This window comes from Parasteatoda tepidariorum, chromosome 2 (genome assembly GCF_043381705.1).
Source record: "Parasteatoda tepidariorum isolate YZ-2023 chromosome 2, CAS_Ptep_4.0, whole genome shotgun sequence".
NCBI classification, from domain to species: domain Eukaryota; kingdom Metazoa; phylum Arthropoda; class Arachnida; order Araneae; family Theridiidae; genus Parasteatoda; species Parasteatoda tepidariorum.
Window position 1 is genome coordinate 51,788,843 of NC_092205.1, and position 22,290 is coordinate 51,811,132.

The window sequence follows — 22,290 nt, forward strand, 5'->3', positions numbered from 1 at the left end:
TTGCAAACGACTCGATATATATATATATATTACTTTGAAAGCAATGATAGTAAACTACATTAAATTTTATTTTAAAATCATGTAAGTCTTCATAACAAACTATTATATCAAAGGAAAATTCTCTCTGGATACAGAAACACAGCACAAATGGCATGTACGATATCTTGTAGACGGTCTGAGCAATTGCTAGGGAGATTTTAAAGATTGCCCGGGGTCATTAATCATACAACGATATCTGATGACAGTTGGAATAAAGCCCGGATAAGGGAAAACGGGAAATACCGGAGTTGTGCATCCGCCTGGGACATATTACGAAGAGGAACTTTTAGGAATATGTTATTTCAAGTAACGTTCGTATCTTTCCAGAGAATATGCATTTAATGTGAAGAACTTAGTTTTATAACAAATACAAATATTCGATTCGGTTTTCGAAATTTCTCGTTTTATAACAAATACAAATATTCGATTCGGTTTTCGAAATTTCTCAATTATCTTCTCTAACATTAAAACAACCATTTCGTAGTCTAGACATTTTATTTTGGAGTAATAAAAGCTAATGTGTAAAAATGGGATCTCGTTTATGTGAGGTTAGTTTCTTTATTTTTATTTTTTTTATTACGATTTTGATGATGTAATAAATCAAAAGTAATATCGCTAAACTTAAATAAAAATATCTTAATCTGTTTTCAACTTAACTGAATTTAAGAGCTTTAGGCAACATAGTAATGAGTTTCATTTTTTCCAAAGGGTAATTCGTTTTTTAATATTGTTTTCAGATAGGTAATTCATAGTATATTAATAATATCATGGCCCTAGAACTTCAATTTCTCCTTAAAAAGGATATTAAATAATATAAGAAAATGAAAGTAACATTAGGTATGCCTTTTAGTTTCATTTGAAACATAAACTGCTTTAGATTATTTTAATGCCACTTTTGATGAGATCAACTTCAATAATAATTCGTTAAGATTTTGATAACGCTTTCATTATTTGTTTTTGTCCATGTAAAGACTAATTTTCGATTCCTAATGTGTAGCAATATCAATCATTTCATAATAAACCAAAATTACAAATTTAAATATTTAGAGTAGGGTAGTATGTTTTGGAACATTATAATATTCTTCTCAACTAAACTTTTTTTAGACTGAGCTTTCAAATGTATTTTTTCTCATATTATTTACTTGATGGAAACTTAGTAGTGGCGGGGGTTAGGATATTATTAAATTAAATCTGATGAAAAAAAGCTGTTAGTGTCGTGAAACTAAGCACATGTCATTTATCGAGCAAGTATAAATCTGAGCCGAGATGGTTCAGGGGATAGAGCGTTCGCCTTTCAATGAGGTGAGCCGGGATCGAATCCCAGCGATGGGTGATCGATACAAATTACGCATCCAGCTTGCACCGACCACAATGCTGACACAAAATATCCGTAGTGATAGACGGATCATGATTTAGATTCCCCTACTGCTGCTACAATCCCAGGTTATACAGAGTTAAGCGAGTTTGAACGTGGTGTTATAGTCGGCGCACGGGAGATGGGACATAGCATCTCCGAGATAGCAATGAAATTAGGATTTTCACGTACGACTATTTCACGAGTATACCGTGAGTATCGGAAATCTACCAAAATCTCCAGACATGAACATTATTGAACATATTTGGGATGTCTTGCAACGTGATGTTCAGAAGATATCCCCACCCCCTCTTACTCCCACTGGTTTACGGACAGTCCTGCAGGATTCATGGTGTCAATTATCTCCAGCACTACTTCACATATTGATCGAATCCATGTCACGTCGTGTTGCGGCACTTCTGCGTTCTCGCGGGGGCCCTACGCGATATTAAGCAGGTTTACCAGTTTTTTTGGCTCTTCAGTGTAAAATAAAAGTGTAAATTTCAATATAAGGATTAACCCTTTCATGACCAGCTGAAGGACGAAATAAGTACTAAAGAAGTACGTCGTACTAAAAAGTACGTAAATGTACTAATCTGATACTGATTAAATAACACATTTTGAATCACTATACATCCGCAATAACTTATATAAAACTTTAAGCTTTTTTGTGAAAACTAGGATACTTGTCATACTATTATACAACAAAATCAAAATATATTTTAATAAAAAAATATTAAATTAATATGCTATCGTTAACATTTATCATTAAAGCTTCAAAAATCCTTAAAACTGCTTTTATTCTATTCTTAAAATACTCCCAGAATTATTATAAATATGTATAGTAAAAAGTTTTTTTACAATTTTTTCCTTCTATGCTTAAAATCAACAACAAACACCGACATAAAAAGTTTTTTTCCTAAGTTTCAGTTAAGAGATAGCTTACTATTCTCTAAAGAAGATTAAATAATATACATTATATATCTTGCATATAGTTTACTCTGAGGACAGATAATGCAATTCTCCAAAAATAAATGAGCTCTACAGCTGAATGAATTAGATAAGAAATTATCAATACAAATACGATTTTCATGTTTTATTGATAACTCCACATATAATAATCTTTTTTTATTCAGTTTGTTTTCAATGTAAAATTTTTTTATTGTCCCCACACAACATAATACGTTAATGAATATTTAAGTTAGTATTGTCAATTGAATAATTGATAAGATTAGGAGGGAAGTTTTGCCTTTGGAACCCGAAATTGGTTTATAAAGTTATAAATATTTAGTAAGAAAACATGTTTTACATAATTTAAAACTTTTAATTTAGGAAGGAACAAAAGTACATTTTTACACATTGTTAAAATAACTCCCATTTGTTTAAGATTTCATGTTTATTATCCAAGAACAAAAATTTAAATATGAGATAAGTAAACGTTAATATTTTAATCTGAAGTTTTAAACTAAAGTGAAACATTTTTTATGATAAATCTTTCATCAATTTTAACTTATATCTATTACGATAACATAAAGTAGTTCTGCATTAACAGGAAGCTAAAATACCAGTATAATTAAATTGAATTCAAAGTAAAGCGTAAAGGCACAATAGCTAGAATATTCTAACTGGGTCAGATGTAAATGATAATAGTTATGTGCAAATTAAGCTGATCAAATGATTTTGTAAAGTAACTACAAACAAGAAATTATTAAATCTAAGTAAATTATTTAATCCCTCTAGTCTAGTCTAGTCTCTCTAGTCTAAAAAAAAACTAAGTTGATTTATTCGTATTAATCAACTTATTATTCGTATTGAATAAGTAAGCTATCAAAACTGATAAAATTGTTTTGTAAACAACCTAAAGCATTATTTTTCAAACTAACTAAACTTATCAACTGGTTTTGCAATCTAACTAAAGCGATCGAATGGTTTTGTAAATTAACTCAAAAGTTTAACTCAAAAGAAGAAAAAAACAAGGAAAAGGAAGATGAATCTTTGCAAACGACTCGAGTTTACAAACTCCAGGTAAGGTTAAATAAATGTATTAGACAATGGCTTTTTAATCTTTTAAATGTTCGAATAATATCAATTAAAAAGGGGACTTGAAACTTAAAGAGTAGAATAAGAGGGGCCGAAAAGATAAAAAGTTGGGCAGTGAGATTTCAATGAGGCAAAATACAATATAAAAATGATATTTCTTTGTGAGTTGGAAAAATTTATTTATGGGTATACAAATTAAAATAACTAACTGTTTCCAAATATTGAAAAATCGTAATCTTAATCGTTTTGGGTGTTCAACTTAACGTTGCTTTGCTGTGCAAAAGCTATAAGATTTAGAAACTTGAATTAAAGAAGGTGTGCAGTAAAATGTTAAGAGATTACAATGGAATAAAAAAATATTAACTGTTAAACTTGTTGAAAAAAATACCAAAAAAGGTCACTATAGGATGGAGAAATGCAACTATGCAGTTGAAATTTGATCTGCTGAAAGGGCTATTTTTGTCTTTAAACTTAGCCGAAGCTTTTGTTGAAATTCGAATTTGTTCGTAAGTTATTGCAATTTAAGTGCTTGTTTCGCGAAATTTTCTCACTTTTTTGTTTTATGTTATATTCTATTTTGCTGAGCAAACATTATAAGACTTAAAATCTTGAAATTACGAAGGCGTGTAGAAACATACAAGGAGTTCGATGAAACAAAAAAATGAAAAGAAATAAAATACAATTCGATTATTAGTTCGAGAACGTGTAGTAAAAAAAAAATATTTTGATCGATCTACTAACTGCTCGCTGAAATACATTTACAGAATTGAAATTTGACTTGTTTGTAGGTTCATTTGAATTAAAACCTTCCGACATTCTAATTTGATTGAAAGTTAATGTTATTTTAAGTGCTTTTTTCAATTTTTAAATAAATATAATTATTAATTATCCAATGTTGTCGAAAAATATATTTCCCTAGCGAGTTTCTTTTTTTAAGCTCACTCTTGACTTGATGTTAAGAGTAACAACGACAACAAAAAATGAATAAATAAAAAAAAGAGAGAGATTAAATGTTGCCAATAATAAATCTCAACATTTATATCAAAATTTTTTAATATACTTCGTTTTTTTTCTTCAGTTCATTATTTGCTTTTATATAAAAACAATCATAAAATCATAAAAACAATCACAAAACCAATGAATACAAAAACGTGCTTGTAATTCAATCATTTTTTGAGTACTATAGCAACTACGCTTATTTATATCCCGCCATTTTACCTTTTTTTTAACTTAAAAACTTTAAACTTCTAAAAATACTTACAATCAGGTAACTAAGTTTTTTAAAAAAAACACATTCTGATGTATAAAATGAAACATAAATTACTCAAAAATATTAATTAAATACTGAATAAATAAATAAATTTCAGACTCTCTAGGTTATTAACATCGAGGAAGTCAAATACGTTTTCTTTTTCTCTTTTTGTAAAAAAAAATATTTATAATACCCTTAATTATTTTAGTACCTTTCATTAAATTATTAGATTTTACATTGAACACCGGGCATTATTACAATACAAACATAAAATGCATTTAACTGGAAAATTTTCAAAACTAAGCACACCAACAAGTGCATTGTTTCGTGTGTTAAGCATCAATATCAAACATTACACAAAACCAATGAATACATAAACATGTTCGTGCCTGAAAATGTATTTCAATCATTTTTAGAGTGTCTAGCTACTACGCTTTTGTCACGGAATGGAGGTGGAGTTACGTATTTCTTCTTGTTTGTCGACAACTTTACGCACAATGCCGGCTTTATAAGCCGGTCACGTTTTTAATCATGCATGTCACAGGTAGAAAGCGTTTCCCGTTCGCAAAGTCACTTGCGTCGACGGCTTTTCTATATTTTACCAGTTCGTAAATTTTAATCATTTTAAAATGTTTGCCAAAGTGATTCGAATGACATTCAGTTTAAATAAATGAGTTTTCAATTGAGGTCATTACATTGATTAATGCGATTAAAGATAATTCTTTAAACTTTAGTGTGAATAATTAAAGTAATAGCTTGTAAAGCGTTGTTTACGTAGCACAAATTAGGAGATATTAATCAAAATTATGGAGAAAGAAACGCAAAAATATTCTTTATTGAAAGTGGTTCTAAATTAAATCATTAGCAAATTAAGGTAATTATTACAAGGTTGGTTATAAGATTAAAATGGTAGCTACCTAACAATGACGTTGGCAATAGAATTTTCAAATAAGGAAATAATAATGCTGTTAAGAAAGCTTCGTTGGAAACTATTCATTGATGTTAAATTTTATAGAAAAAAGTAAGCTTGTTACGTACACTTCTGATCTGCCTGATATAATGAAATTCCAAGTAAATTATTTAAGTTTTAATTATAACTATTACGTATTTTAAAGTATTTAATATTCTTAATTTATATCTTAAGCGAGTTACATCTTAAGCTTGCTTTAAGTCTTAAAGAAAAGATGAATGTAAAATTTAAAGGCACACAGCCTATAATCAGTTATATTGCGTCAAGCATAAACAATATTACGTAATCCACAATGTAAAAATTACGGTAAAAAGCATCCTCCCTCAGGGTGCCAGTATTGTAAAATCAATTTTTACCGGTACATGTTACTGAACAAAAAAAACTGATATACCGTAATTTTTAGAATAATATTTATTGTTAAATCACTGAATCATTCTAATTAAATAAATATTACTGTAAAAAATATGGTATAGTATTTTAGGGAAAAAATGGATTTTACAGATGATGCCCCCAAAGTGCCAGTACTTTATACCGTAAATTTGGTCCGGAATTTTTATAGTATAAGTTAAGTAATTTATTTAGTTTAAGTGTAAGCTTGTTCGAAAAATAATATACCCACTTCAACTAAAACAGAACAGAAACTGTGAAACTCTTCAACAGAAAATGTGAAAAGTTGACATGGAATTAATTTAATTAACGAAAATATTAAGGTAGAATTATTCTGATCCATATTTCACTCCAATAATGACCTTGGGGACACAGGAAAATAAAGTCCTTGAACAGTAATTAAAAATGATGTATTGGGTTATCATGCAGCACAATATACGATAAAGCATTCTAAAGGATTGGATAGTGTATTATGCAATAACAAACGACAGTTGTCATTGCATAATATTGCGAAGATAAACAAAATCTTTTATGCTGATAATATTATGTAACGCGGAGTCATAGAATAGTGATTGCTGACAAACTCAACAACGATTCAGCATTTACTTTCTTCGAAATAAGTAAATTTAATAATCCTATTAGTTTGATTCAATTGTATAAATGTTATAATTTACTTGCAATTATTTTTTAAACACTAATGGGACTACAGTAGATTGATATGGGCTTGTCTTCCTCGAAAATAGCGCAATGAATATTCATTTAATTCTTCCACCGTACATTTTCAACTAAATTTCTAGCATTTATACGTTGCTCTCATAGGCTGCTAAACAGTTTAGAAATACCTAATAGAATTGTTTTGATCCTGGTTTAGATGTCTATCATCAATGATTAACATTTTGGGTATTTCCATGGGTTGGGTTCACAATTTAAGTAAAAAATAATAATAATTCAATAAAAAAATTAATTAGAAAAAATTCTTCTTCGATTAAATTATGATCTTCTGTTAAATAATTTATTTTTCACCCTAGACTGCACTGTGAAAATTGAGGATCAAATTACAGTATAAAATACGGGTACTTTAGGTGTATCATCCGTAAAATCCACTTTTACCATAAACTATTATACTGTACTTCTTACAGTAATATTTATTTAATTAGATTGATTCAGTAATTTTACCTTAATTATTACCGCATAAGTTACGGTATATCAGATTTTTTATACCTTAAAATGTTTCGATAAAAAAGGATTTTAAGATAAAAATGTGCCGGCACCCTGACTTCCGGTAGTTTTTATCGGAATCTTTTACAGCGCAGATGCTAATAGGTGATGAAAAATTTTCATGATTCGAATTTTACAGTTAGACACAGATACAGACTTATACTCTTCTAGTAAATTGTTCTTTCTGCCTGTTTTAACATCTTTTGCAATATCGAAAACTAAAGTAAATAAACTTTATTATAATATTCAACAGTTACAGTTTTAAAATAAAATTCAGAGACTGATCGAAATATCATCATTGAAAACAGACATTTAACAGCCGATGTTAGACAAGAAAAGAAAGAACAATTGGCAATAGTGCTAACCAATCTATTCTGTTCTTATTTAAGACTTCTTCTGTTAAAAAAAGAAAAGATTTTATGGCAAACGGTAAAATTTCTAAATAAAGTAAAGAAACAAGAAAAACGATTAAGTTCCCAATACTTTTTGTTCAATCACGGGTTGATTATCTATGCATTTGTAATCCAGTATTCTATGAATTTGTACCCAAATTTCACTCGTTATTCACAATAAGTCAAAGTTTTCTAGAAAATACTTTTGTGCATGATATTGATGTAAAATACAAAAAATATATATATCTTCCTATTTAGAAGAATATTAAAAAATTTCTTGATCAATAAAAAATATATTTTCAATCATAATACCTTAAAATCCCTCTATCGATTCTTGTCATCTTAGTTGCAGAAAATAATAGATTTAATTTGAATGCGCAACTTTTCTGGTAAGTAAAAGATAACAATTAACTTTTACGCACTTGAAATAGTGTGAAATTACATATGCATATTTATTAGATTATTTTCCTAAAAGGAAGATTGTTTTAATAATATGTAAAACATTCTATGCAATCGGCGATAAAATTTTTTAGTTTTTTTTCCCAACAATTCTATTAAGTCTACTTTTATTGTTGTTGTTGTAAAAACTACAATAGGCAAACAATAAATATGTTTGACATCAGTAAAATTCACCTAACTAATTATCTTAGAAGTCTTTATTTTGCCATAATCCTACAACCTTCTTTTTCTTGCGTTCAGATTTCATGCCATGCTCAAATAAACAATTTATCTGTAAAGAATATTCATTGAAAAAAGATAACTGAAGAGAAAACGGTAAAGAAAATCCTCAGAAAGGCTTTGCACTTCTAAGATGAAAGGAATGTAAAAAGCCTTGCAAACGATATTTCCAGCATTTGATGAAAATCCCCTTTTTTGGTGTTTTAAAAACTACATTACATAAACAATAAATGCGTTGAACAATTTTAAAAAGCAGATAACTAATTAGCTTAAAAGTCTTAATTTTGGAAATAATCCCCGCAGGCCTTAATGTCTAACGTTTAGATTTCGAGTCACGTGCAAATACATAATTTATCTATAAAGAATATTCTAGGAAGGGTAAAGGAAATGTTCTGAGAGGCTTTGCATTTATAAGATGAATTGAATGTAAAACGTCTTGTTAGCCCATCATTCCCAAATGACAAGAAAAGCTTGGAACTGGTTCAAATTTTTCCACACCCTTCCAGACGCATCTATTAAAAGTTGCCCGGATGTCAACGAAAAGATACTTAGAATGTCGAAGAAAACTATTTAGTTACAATAATATTCACTACCTTAGCACTAGAACATAGTTTATTTGACACTTATAACAAAGGAGAAACAATAAATTTTGCCCAACAGGCACACCCTAAACAGTTAATGTTATTCCGCTTTAGAGGGCAATTATGAGAGTTATAAAGTTGGACATTTTAATCTTGAGTCTTAATGAAAAATTGCTTCTAAGTTAAATATTAATGAAACTTTTGTTAAATGCAAGTTTACGATGTAGCTTTATAAGACATCATACAATCGCTTGTATCAAAAACATTTTTTGAAAATATCATGTAGATAAAAAATTCTCACTAATGCCACATATTTATCAACAAAAAAAGTGAACATTGAAAAATATTTAGGACTTCCATAAAGAATTACTTGTTTTCAAATTAAAAAAGGAAAGAAAAAAAAAAGACAAGTAACAGGTTTCCCGAAATCCGAGGAATCTAGACCTTATGATCTTTTAGTAAGGCCTAAATTTATATTTCATATATCATTTTTACTGCTACTTTACATTATAAACTTAACATTTTTGGACTTGAAAACTAATATTTGTAATATAAAATTTACGTTTTTTACTCAAAAAATATGTAACGTTTATGAATACTTTAATATTTTTTAACATAAAATTTTTTTTTGGTAAGTATATGAAATAGCAATAACAACATTTTATAATCTTGAAATTTTTATTTATTATTTTTATTTTAATAATATACGCTGTTTAAGTGTCATATAGCAACATACACACGCTCATACCAAAGACCTAATTTTAATTTCGCAATAACTTGAGCAGGAGCATCGCTCCAGGACTTATTTTTTAAATTCAAAAGTTTAAAAGTTTTTTATTTTAAAAATATCAGTTCGAGACAATATTGTGAAGAGTTTATTTTGTTACCAAATATTTTGATTCGGGCAATAATCGCGTTATCATATAAAATTTTTGCAGCTAACTATTTGTAAAACAATTTTTTTTTTATGTGAAACATTCCTTTTAGATATGACATCCATTTCGATAAAGAACTGCCCCAAATATTTCACAGCATTCCTCTGAATGAGGAACCAGATTATACTCAAACAATGACAAAAAACAGAGTTGAGCACTTGTCAAGACAACGTTTTCATATATTTTTGGACAGCCATGAACATTATTATGGCAAGTTTATTTTACCAACTGAGCCCTGAGAGTATTACCACTGCAAACAAGATGTTTAACATTAAAATTGTACTGCACAAGACAAAAAGAAAGAAAGAAAGAAACACTGGTCCAACTGGTATGATATTTCACCTGAGTATACTTAAAGAAATCGAAATTTATTTCGCAAAAGAAAGAAGAAGAAAAATCGAAATTTGACCAATAGGCGGTTTGTAATAAGATGCTAAAAACAACTATTTTGTGACACACGAAAATTAAAAATACGTGCCTTGTGCGTAATAATAAAAATGATTAGAATAAAATTACCGATTATTTCGGGGTTCAATTTTCCCTTTCGTTCATTTGCGAATCCGGGTTAATCCATGTTAGACGAATAAACCCTCATTGTTCAAGTAACAAGAAAATTTGATATTAATGTTGCAACGTGTAAATTAAAATTGAATTAATTACAACATAAGAATATTTAAATGTTCCATCATAAGTTACAATATGAATGATAGGTGTGATGAAACCTAAAAAGCTGCTTTTAAGTCCGAAAAGCTCGAAATATTAATGAAACAAAACATTAGACTGAACAAGTTAAGATGAAGGGACATTTATTACACTTCTCCTATAACACTAAAACTTAAATTAACTGTTAAATATTCATGTGGTTTCCTTTACACATAGCAGTCAGTTTTCAGAAATCGATAATTTCATTAAGATCTCCCTAACTCGGTGGAGCTATAAATTTCTTGAAGTAATACCATTACTTACGGTACTAATTTTAACAATCAAGACGAATTTATGGCTTTTACTGAGCTGCTTAATAAAGATTGATTTAAAATCATAAAGAGTAATGGAACTACAAAGGATTCTTTTATAACTCCACAGCAAATGTAAATTCCAATTATTTAACTTTTAATACACGTGAAAAAGAAATGAAAAATATTGGCTGCGAATGCATGGTTGATGTTTAATTTATAGCCGACTGTTCCTTTATTTTCAAATTTAAGACATATTTAAAATAACTGTTCATTAATTTTCATATTTTGACGTAATTTAATACTAGAAATGTTAATAGGTTTTCATAGTAAATGAACAAACGTTAGCGTTGTGTAAAATGTTAGTTTATGTTTCAACCATCTATTGTGTGTTAAAGGAAATTAATTACGTATTTAAATATAATTTCGACAATTTAAAAGACATAATGACATTTGGGGTGGTTTTAATTTGAGAGAAAAAGATTATGTTTTTGAAAAAAACATTTTTTGTTTATTTTCCTCTGGTTATGGTAATAACAAATTTTAAGTTTTGGAAATAACAATGTAAGTTTCAGCTGAAAAAAAATTTTAGGATATTTTTTGATTATTTATGAACAATTTTCAAGCTGAAATATAAGTATTTGAATATTATGTCAAATTATGCTCTAATTAATACTTTAGTCAATTATTTGAAGCCTAACTATTTTAATTTGTATTAGATTATTCTAATGCTGAATGAAAACAAAATTTATTCATAGAACAGTCTCTGATAAGTAATCACAAACTGACTAATTGTAGTTAAAATCACAAGTAATTACAAGTTTAAATCAAGTAATTAATGTTGTTCTTTCTCTCTTATCACAGATAAAATTTCTGAATTTAAACTAGTGGTTTTGAAATTGAATCAAAATAATTTTATACAAAATGCTTTTTTCTGTATATTACAATATCATATACCACCAAATAAATAAAATATAGCAAATTTTAACAATTCAAATTTGTTTCGAATGAGGATCAGTTTTATAAATAATACACAAGGGACTAAAAGTCAATATAAATTAAAAATGATAAATTCCGTATAACAGTGTTGAATTTAAGTCTAAAAAAATCTAGTTTGCAGTCAATACATTTTTTTCTGAAAGAAAAATTGCAGACGTCAAAATTAGCAACAAAATTTAAAAATCGATACGTTGTAAAATTGCTTACGAAATTACAGCTGGAAAAATTGAAAAAATAAAAAATTGCGGTTGGAAAAATTGAAGAAAAAAAAACTTGTAGTCGAAAAAAAACTGTAAATAAAACAATTGCAGACGATAAATCTTCAAACAAAAACAGAACAAAAACTTGCTAACAGATAAATTACAGTCGAAAACATTAGAAATGAACAAATTGCAGGCGAAAAAATTGTTTACGAACAAATTGCTGCCGGAAAAATTGAAGAAAAAAAAAATTGCGACTGGAAAAAATCGAAAAAAAGAAAAATTGCAGTCGGAAAAAAAACTACAAACAAAACAATTGCAGACGATAAATCTTCAAACAAAAACAGAAGGAAAACTTGCAAGCGGATAAATTATAGTCGAAAACATTAGAAATGAACAAATTGCAGTCGAAAAAACTGTAAACGGAAGAAAAAATGTAGCGATTTGCAACCCGACAAATTGCGAGTGAAAAAATTGTTTACGGACAAATTTCAGTCGAAAACATTGTAAACAGAAAAATTGCTGTTAGGAAAAAAACACAGAAGAAAAAAAACAATTGCAGACCATAAGTCTGAAGAAAAAAAAACTTGCAAATGGACAGATCGCAAACAAAACAAATTCAAAATGGACAAATTGCAATCGAAAAAATTGTAAACAGAAAACTTGCAGACTAAAATAAGATTTAGAGCAAAAATATTTCGAAGGAAAATATTTGATTCACAGCGCACCTTGCAACTAAACTGGTATTCTGAAGGTGATCTCTCTGTAGTACCTTTCATATTGTACGCTTCATGTCACAGATAATAATCATTTCTTGGCTTGGGTGTCGATGAGGAGAGAAGAAAATGAGGAACAGATAAATAAGATATTTCCACGAATCTTGGATCTGTACGAAGTGGGTTAGAACTGCTGGTTATTTTTACACACCCGTGACTGTCATAAAACCTGACCTGCATGTCTAATGTCATAAATTTTTATGAATAGCAAAGAGAACAGATGAATCTAAAATAGTAACCCAATCAGACCATTACGGAAATGGTACTGTTTTCACTGGTGAGCTTGCTTTCAATAAGAAAAGTTCGTTGGCGCTGATACTTAAAATTTCAAATTGAAATATATAAAAGTATAATATTATCAATAAATGCAAATGAATGCAATTAATAAATGCATTTATCAATATAATATTATTGATAAATGCAGATTAGAATAAAATCCATTTTTTGTTTAATTTTGCTCTGATATTCATTTCTATTAATAATTTGAGGAGATTATTTATTAAAATACCATAAACAAGAAATTAAACATAAATGTACAATGCGTAAAATAAAAAAAACGAATTATCTTGAATAACTTTTGATCTAATGATCGGATCTTCACGTTCTAGGACTCTATTTTAACGGTTCGAAGGGGTGACTTCAAATATGCTCATTAAGTAGTGCAGACGATATTTTAAGTTACGAAATCGGACAGAAAAATGTACTTTCTCTGAATAAACATTTTTTTCGACGGATTTGGATTTCTGAACACCTGAAACTTATGTTATGGGGGTAACCGCAATCTGGGAAATATGGTACCGATAGTTTGGTCAAGAGGGCGAGACAAAGTTTGGACCCTTTATGGTAAATTTTACTTTCTTGCGTATTTTACCATATTTCCAGAACCTTTTATGATAATTGAAAAAATTTTGAACACAATTATAAAATTTCGTTTATATAAAGACAATTGCATACAAAATATAACTTTTATAATAGAATTTTATTTAATAATAGTCAATGTTTTATTCAATTCAAAGAATGTTTTTTTCAACGTAAATACGTAAATATTATTATATTATTTAATAATAGTCAAAGAAATATTTTTTTAATAATAAGGTACACAGTTTTTACATCATTTTAAGGAATGCAATTTTCCATGGCAAAATACTAAATTTGGCCGAAATCGGTCCAATAGTTCTTGAAAAATTTAATTCTTTTTTTTCCTTAAATAATTTTTTTAATGCATAAAATTACATTTCACTGTTAGAAGTTTTGACTACGTTTTGAAACATAATATCGTTTTATAGCAACTATAATATGATGCTAAGGAAAACCAGATTATCATGTAAATTAATTTTTCATGAACTTATTATTACGGTTCAAACTGATCCTGAGGTTCCATTTCAATACTGTACGAAATTAGTTGTAAATTTGACAGATAGTGTAGTTTAAGGTATATATATTACGGTTCAACATAATGAACTTCACCAAGAGTGTAAACAAATGAAGTCTATTATATTAACTAACCAATTTTTGCTTAAATGCTGCTTCAGTGAGGACTAGCAAAAATAATTTATTAGCAAATTTAATCCTCTATAACAGTTTTAATAAATGCTCAAATTATCTTCGAACAATGGAATGTTAATAACATTAAGCCTTAATTAATTAATATTAGATTGCTATAAATAAATAAAACCATTTAATGTAACAATGAGTTATATATTTTAGTTTTAATTAAGCTTATTTATTTACGCAGAAAACATAATGATTTAGATCTATTTTAGATATAATGACGCTTAATAATTAACGTAGGAGAATGACGTATTTTATCAAAGATCAGCCTGAAATATACCACTCATTGGATCAACCATTTTTTTTAAAAAAAAACTCTGTTATAATACTTTCATTTTCACCTACTTTGTAACCGTAATTTTTTTATTTAATTTTTGTACATTTTACGAATTTTAGTTAGAATAAAAGACTTAAAAAGGTTGTTTATTCAAACAATTTATATAATTAGGGCGAATTCTTTGAGCTATTTATTTCAAATGACATTTTCAAGTAGCTTTGAAATGTATATAAATAAAATTGTAAATATAAATAGAATAAAATATGTATACATCAAAGATTTCACTTAATGCATGGGTTGCATAGTTTTTGAACTTCATTTTAAAAATCATACCAGCATACGTAGCAATCACGTTGAAAATGGTTATTAGAGAAACATATTTTTTCATTGAAGATATTAGTTATTTTATTTTGATTTGAAAAGCGTGATAGGAAATACTAGTACAATATTTAATAGAAGCTTGTTATTTTCCCATTTTGTTCAATATGTTATTAGAAATATTATATTTTCTTTTAAAAATATTATTTCTATTTCTTTGGCATTTTACTTGAAATAATTTGGCAACCGAAAGATTAAATAAATTATGAATTATACGGGAATCTAAATATAATCTGAGGTTTCAAAACTTATCACTGGTTATGAAAGCTACTAACTCGCAGAGCTCCCTTAACTCTTCCTAGGGTTCCGTGGAACACCATTTAGGAACCGCTGATCTAGAGCAGCGGTTGCCAAATTTTCCTGGCTAAGGAACTCCAAATTAGCGTCTTTCTTTTAGCGGAACCCTTACTTAACAAAAAAAGTTTAGCAGCAATTGCAAACATCTGAACTAAAGAAACACTATTAATAATTTTGAAAATATTAATGTTACTTTTTTTCATCTTTTGTCCATAATATTCTAACATTAGGCTTAATATTAGACAGTTTAGACTGGAGCTGCATCTAGTCTTGTAATGAATTTGTTTTTGGTGTATTCATAAGATGAAAATGAATAAAATAAGCTGGATTATGTATGATTTTGGAATAAATGTAAATGAATTATGAACGTTTAATGAATTGTTATAAAACATTGAGAATGGTTATCAGTCAAACACATTTCTTTATAGTAGAATTTGTATTTGTATTTTGTAGCCTGTGTTATTTTCTTGGAATTGAAAAATCTGATGGAAAATACTAATGCAAGTCTTATTTTAGAATGCAAATTTTTTATTAATTAATTCAATATATTGTTATTAGAAAATATATTTAAAAATAGTAATTTTTCACATATTTTGCTCAAATAATTTTAAAAAAATAACTGAAATATTAAATAAATGATGAATTGATGATTGGTTATAAATATAATTGCAGGTTTTAAAAATCATTATTGGATTGAAAAAAAAAATTTCGGAACACCTGTGATCTTTTTCCAAAAACCCTAATTTTCCGCGGAAGACCTGTTGAGAGCCGCTGATCTAGAGTATATAACATAAGTATTCAATAAGCAAGCAAAACGATCTGAGAAAGAAAAAAAAAACAGTGAGGTTCCGCGGAAGACTTGTTGGGAGCCACTGGTACAGAGTATATAACATAAGTATTCAATAAGCAAGCAAAACGATCTGGGGAAGAAGAAAAAAACAAAAAAGAACAGTGAAAGCAGTTACGGGGATTGGTAAGCGCAGCAAGCAGGGAGTGCAGTCCCCTAGTAGTGTGAAATTCCATCAAAATAATTAGCTCCTAGAAATATGAATCAGTTGTTTGATGTGATTAGTTGAGAATAAATATGAATTAAAGCAATTTTAAAGAGATTCAGAAACAGTTCCTCGTTCATAAAATAAAGACTCGATAATGAGCCCCTCACCACGTAGCTTTGGAAATGTAATCACACCTTACGTTCATGTATTAATTTTTACGCTTTTCAGATAAGGATTGTTTCAAACTTCATCGGCTACACTAATAAGCTATTTTGGTAGCAAGAAAATTCGAGAAAAGACTCTCACGTTCAAGAATGCTAAAGTTTTAAGTCTCTAATTTCATGCATCACTCAACAAGATAATTGCAGAAATTCTTCTTTAGCATGCTAAGAGTGAAGAAAATTTTTTAATCCATCTTCAATCTTTGGTATCATAAATTATCTTTGGTATCATTCTTTCTAACAAAAAGAAAAGAAAGCAGCAACAGGAATCCGCTAATGGAACTTTAAAAGTTCCAATAAGACACGTTTAATTATGAAACAAATTATATTAAAGAACATTTGACACGCTAGAAAGAAAAATTGAAGAGAATCAGACGGAACTAAAAATAATGAACTTAATTTTTACGTCAAGTTTCCGAACTATTGGATAATTGTTGTAATTTTAATAAATAAAAATTAAATTTTCTTAGAATGTTTTTGTTTAAAGCTAGTTAAAGTGTGCGAGGGAACGAACACACATTTTAATTGTAATTTGTGCAATTATTTCAACATTAAATATTTTCGAGGCATGATAATTAAAATTTGTAATTCGTTACGCAAATGTTTTTGAATAAAAAATAAAAATTACTACAAATATAGAATGTGATGGTGAAGAATAATTAGAGAAGGAGAACTTCGAAAATTTTAGATATTGAAATGGCATAAATGGTTTAAGCTTAAGGGAAGAAATATTATATATACATATTTTTTCAATTTAAAAACATCAACTTTAGAAAACACAGAGTGTTCTGTAAGTAACGCCCTTAAAATATGCTTTTTCGAATCCTCATCGAATGAAAACAAAGCGTTGTATTAGCAAAGGAGGGGGAAAAAACAAAGTAAAAATGGTATAAAAGACTATCAAATCACAATTAAAGAAGGCATGAATAAAGAACATAAAAACCAGTTTGTTTGTATCTGAATCACGAAAGTGTTTCGAATAGGTTTCTTCCGCAATAAAATAAGTTTTGGTGTTTATCTCAAAGGGTTGTCTTTGGTCTTACTCAATATTGTAATTTGACAAATTTCGACGAAGCTCTTGATTTTTTTCCAAATCTAAAAGTTTGTGATCCCCTGAGTACATTTGTACATTTTTATTTTTGAATGGTTTCTTAAAATATGTTTTAAGAGTGGTCTTTACAGAACACCCAGCATAGCAACGTCGAAATCTTTTTTTCTTTAAAAAAAAAAAGATATTTATCATGTTTTTCAGATACAGCTGACCTTAAGACGCTTTTAAAACTAAAATTTCGAACATTTTTTAGAATGTCACTTGAAACAATGAAGATAATGCTTGTTAAAAAAATTGCTTAGTCAAATCTACAAGAAATGGAATTTTTTCAATTTTTAAAGTATGGAATGAATCATGTGATTGAAAAGAAATAAATGAGAATAAATAAATGGATTAATTCCGTTCAAGTTGAACCATTATATCTCGTAATCAAACTTAAAGAAATACTGATTTAAATTAGCACTATATTAAGACTATATCAAACGTGAACAATACTAATATTCATAATGCTTTAACATTTCTTAACACAAGCGGGAAACAACCTATGCAACTATAACTATGAAATTTTTCAGTGTTTCCACGTTTAGGGAATCTCCAAAATTAAAAACGTAATGAAAATATAAATTTCAAATGATTTATAAAAACTTCAACTGAAATTAAGAATTAAAATAAATGATACTTTTATAAATAAAATGATAGTTTAAATGTTATAGTATGATTTATACGAAATGCAAGATAATAGTTGCCGTTGAACGGGGGGGGGGAATTCTTCTTGAGGATGACAACAAAAAAAAAATGGTGACAGACGTATCAATTTGCGATCAATCACTAAAAAAACTGACACACTGTCGATATGTCTCAACACGCAGATCTAAATGCAATTAACTCGGCACCATCAACACAGTACTTTATACTACAGCCATCATCCCGTATAACAATCCAGATACCCGCCATATGGCAGAGTTTAGTCAAGCGGTCAATTGGAAAAATATTGGGTCGTGGTCTCTAGCAGTTTCGCTCTTCCCCAGACCAGAACACATCTTCACTAGGCCCTACTAACCGAGTCACCATCTGCGAATAAGGTCGTCTTAACACGTGGTTGGTTATTACATGGGATACTTCAACCATGAAGATTGATAATAAGAGAAGCAGTATGGCAACCATATTCACTTTAAAGGGTTGCCAATTTCAGAGTGAGATTCAGGAAAACTACTCCGGAAAAGCATCGCCTGGAAAGCTGTTAAATTTCAGATGCCCATACGTATATGGATATGCATTTATTTTTGATTGAGGATTGTGTTCTAGTATTAAACTACTTGTTTTGTATTTTGTAACTTCTAAGAATGCTATAAAATTGTAGGTAGGATATGAACCTAGTTTTGATTTATTAGAGAACTACTTGTGTCGTATTTTAAAACTTCACATTACATAAAATAAGAAGGAAGAATACGACCTTATATTGATAGGGGCCTATTTTTTTATAGATAAATATATTTCAGTCAAAAAAGTATTTATTTCTAATCGTAAAACGTCATATTTTTAATTAGGGAACTCTGCTCCTGCTTGCTGTGCTCAAACTATAGCATGTTGTTTCTAATGCCACTTGTTCCTCTTTGATAAAACCACCTAGAGCAGGGATGGCGAACCAATGGCACGCGTGCCATTCATGGCACGTGACACAATATTTTGGGCACGCAACCGATCACAATTGTTATTGCACTATGAATTGTTATTACACTATGAAGCATATGTAACAATTAAATTAAAATTCACAAAAAACAAACAAAATATTGAACAATTATTAATAAAAAAATTAACAATTAATGCTAAAAGAAACAATTAATAACCATAAAAAACAAGCTAACAATAAATAACAAGCAAAAAAAAATCAACAGACCTGCTTAAACTAATATCTTACAACCTAATATAAGTTATTTGTCATCTAATCTGCAACAACAGAAGTCCCAATGATGTTGCTTTAAGTTGAATTACTCCTATAACTGAGACATTGCAAAATTTATTTTTTTTCAATGTAAATAAAGAGTTTTGAGTTGATAGTATTTAGAATTATTATTTTCCCAATAATCATGAAGTCAAAATTATTTGATGGCACGTCTGTGACTTCATTAAACAATTTTTTAGAAAAAATGGCACGTTAGTGTACAAAGGTTTGCCACCCCTGACCTAGAGTTTGTTTCGTAACTAGACGCAAAGAAATCGATTAAGAACCAAAATATATATTAAGAAATTTTATATCGAAGCACATGCTTACAAGGAATAACTTACTTCCTGCTCCACCTGGACCCGCAAAAACATCGAATATGTAAAGAAGAAAGGAAAAAAGTGTCTAATTGAAATGATGCCACTTCTAATTATAGCTAAAATATCCCTCATATTTTTATATAACTTAAAATATATGATGTTATCCATCCCAGGAGGACAATAGCATTAATATTGGGTTTACGACTACTACTGTTCCAACTCCGTAGACTTGTAATTTTGAATCCAATCCAGAAGACAAGGGAACTCCTGCATTAAGCATTGGGAGAAATTAGCCTCCCTTGAGGACTTTTTCATGGTACTAACCCGAATTTGGGCTACATGGAGAGGGAAATCACAAAAGCCATGCACGGTTAGTCTGATGGCAAGAGGATTCTAACCCATGATCCGTCTACCACTGAGGATATTTTACGTCAGCATTGTGTTCGGTACGAAACGGGTGTGGAATCCATCGCTGGTATTCGGACCCGGTTCACCTCATTGGAAGGCGAACGCTCTTTCCTATGAACCACCACACCATGGCTAGCATTAATATTATGTCAAGTTTCAACGATGGTAATTTTTATTTCTGGAATAGACTGAGGCTGCTTCTTTTTTGAATGTGCAGCAATACTAATGATAGCCCTTTATGTTTTCTTGGGGGTTGAGGTCAAGAAAAAGGACAGGTCATTTATGACATGCACCCTATTATCCTTAAACTACCAGTGGATAAGATTTTGCAACGTAAATGAAGGCACTCTCTTGCTGGAAAATTCTACTTGGGTCAACAATTCTCCTTTAAATGCCAGCATGCCAGTTCCAGCATTTTTTGGTACTACGTAGCTTCCATGTATCGTAGGGAAGAACCAAAGTTAAGTTAATCACTACAGGCGAAGCCTTCTCACCATATTTACGAGCCTCTATATTGCTCTTAAGTCGAAAATTTTCTCTTTTGTTCTTCAAATTTACTGTTTCGTTTCCTAAATTCTACAATATTTTTGCGATGAAAATAGCAGTAGTTTTATATTATACAATTTCACTTGTTTTAAAATTTGTAGGTTAGATATAAATTTACACTGATACAAGCTAATTTTGGCAAGTGATTGCGTTTCGGTATAAAAAGGACTCGTTTTTAATTTTTTGCTGACATATCATAAATCTGTATATTGTTAACACAAATATATGAAAAATATTCATAAATATTTTTTTACTAAAATTCATCCGAGGAAAGTAATAGTCTTAAAACACTTACGTATGTTTAGGTTATTATCCTAATTTAGTCTCCATATTACCTAAAAAAGAAAGATATATAAATTAGAAAATATTTCCAGGCATTTAATTTTAGTACATATTCCAAAAATTTTCCATATTTTTTTTTTATCAAAAAATGATTACTAACTTAATCAACATCATTCTAAACTAAAACAATACACGCTTAAATTTTGTTTCCTAAAAGAAACATTTTAAAAATAGATTTTACAGTTACATCTATCCTTAAAAATGCAACTTATGTAAGAAGGTTTTTATTACAAGAATATTTTATCAAAAGCTTCATCATTAACTAACCAAAATAAATCTAAATTACAATTTGTGTTAATATTTTGACTTTTATAAGAATCACTAAAAAAGTAATTTAAACTTAAAAGTAAATTAACTTTAATATTTATATATTGAAAACGAAGTGCGATTATCGAAAAGCATAGAATTGACTTAATGACTTAAAGAAATAAAATAGACATTTGGTATCCAAATTTTAATAAATATTTGGTAGACCACAATTTAATGGATCACTTAGCCAAATAGTTAACTTATAAAGGGGATATTCAATTGCTTTTGCCAGTTTGGTACTTGATCATTAGGTGATCAATGAACAGAAACGGTCGACATAGCAGGTTTTACTGCAATGGTTTTAAGTGAAAAACATCTTGCTTATTAGAATGTTATCTGTTTCTAATGTTAAATGTTCTTCAAATGAGAAGCATCTTGCTAATTAGAATGTTAAATGTTTCTATTGTTAAATGTTCTTCAAGTGAAAAGCTTCTTGCTTATTAGAATGTTAACTGTTTCTATTGTTAAATGCTCCTCAAGAGAAAAGCATCTTGCTTATTAGAATAAATTTTTACGCTTGTTACGGTATAGAAATTACAAATGTGACAATTAAGACCATTATCATTAGTAAAATGGTATTGATATTTTTTTAAAAATGCAATTAAATCAAAAAGGATTTATGATGCATAATTACATTGATTTTAAGATTTAGAATTCGAATTTATTAGATTTTCCTTTTATTAATATTAAAAAAAAATTTGAACATAGATTTGAATAAAAATAATAATTGTAATATGAATAAATTTTTTTAATTAGTATAAGAAAATAAGAGGCTAAACACTAAATTTGAAGATAAAAAGAATAGAATTTAGTCCTTAAAGTGTTTAAAATATATCAGTAGAAATATTAAATCACCACATTGAGATTAAAGGATCAAAT

General features: G+C 28.7%; 1 long non-coding RNA gene across 1 annotated transcript in view; it reads right to left on the reverse strand.

Annotated features, from left to right (window-relative positions):
* LOC139425001 (uncharacterized) overlaps positions 1 to 22,290 on the reverse strand; it is a 144,237-nt gene that overhangs the window by 45,436 nt on the left and 76,511 nt on the right. The window contains exon 3 of the long non-coding RNA XR_011636152.1: positions 21,056 to 21,095. This is a non-coding gene — a long non-coding RNA (uncharacterized lncRNA). The remainder of the gene's footprint in view (positions 1 to 21,055; positions 21,096 to 22,290) is intronic.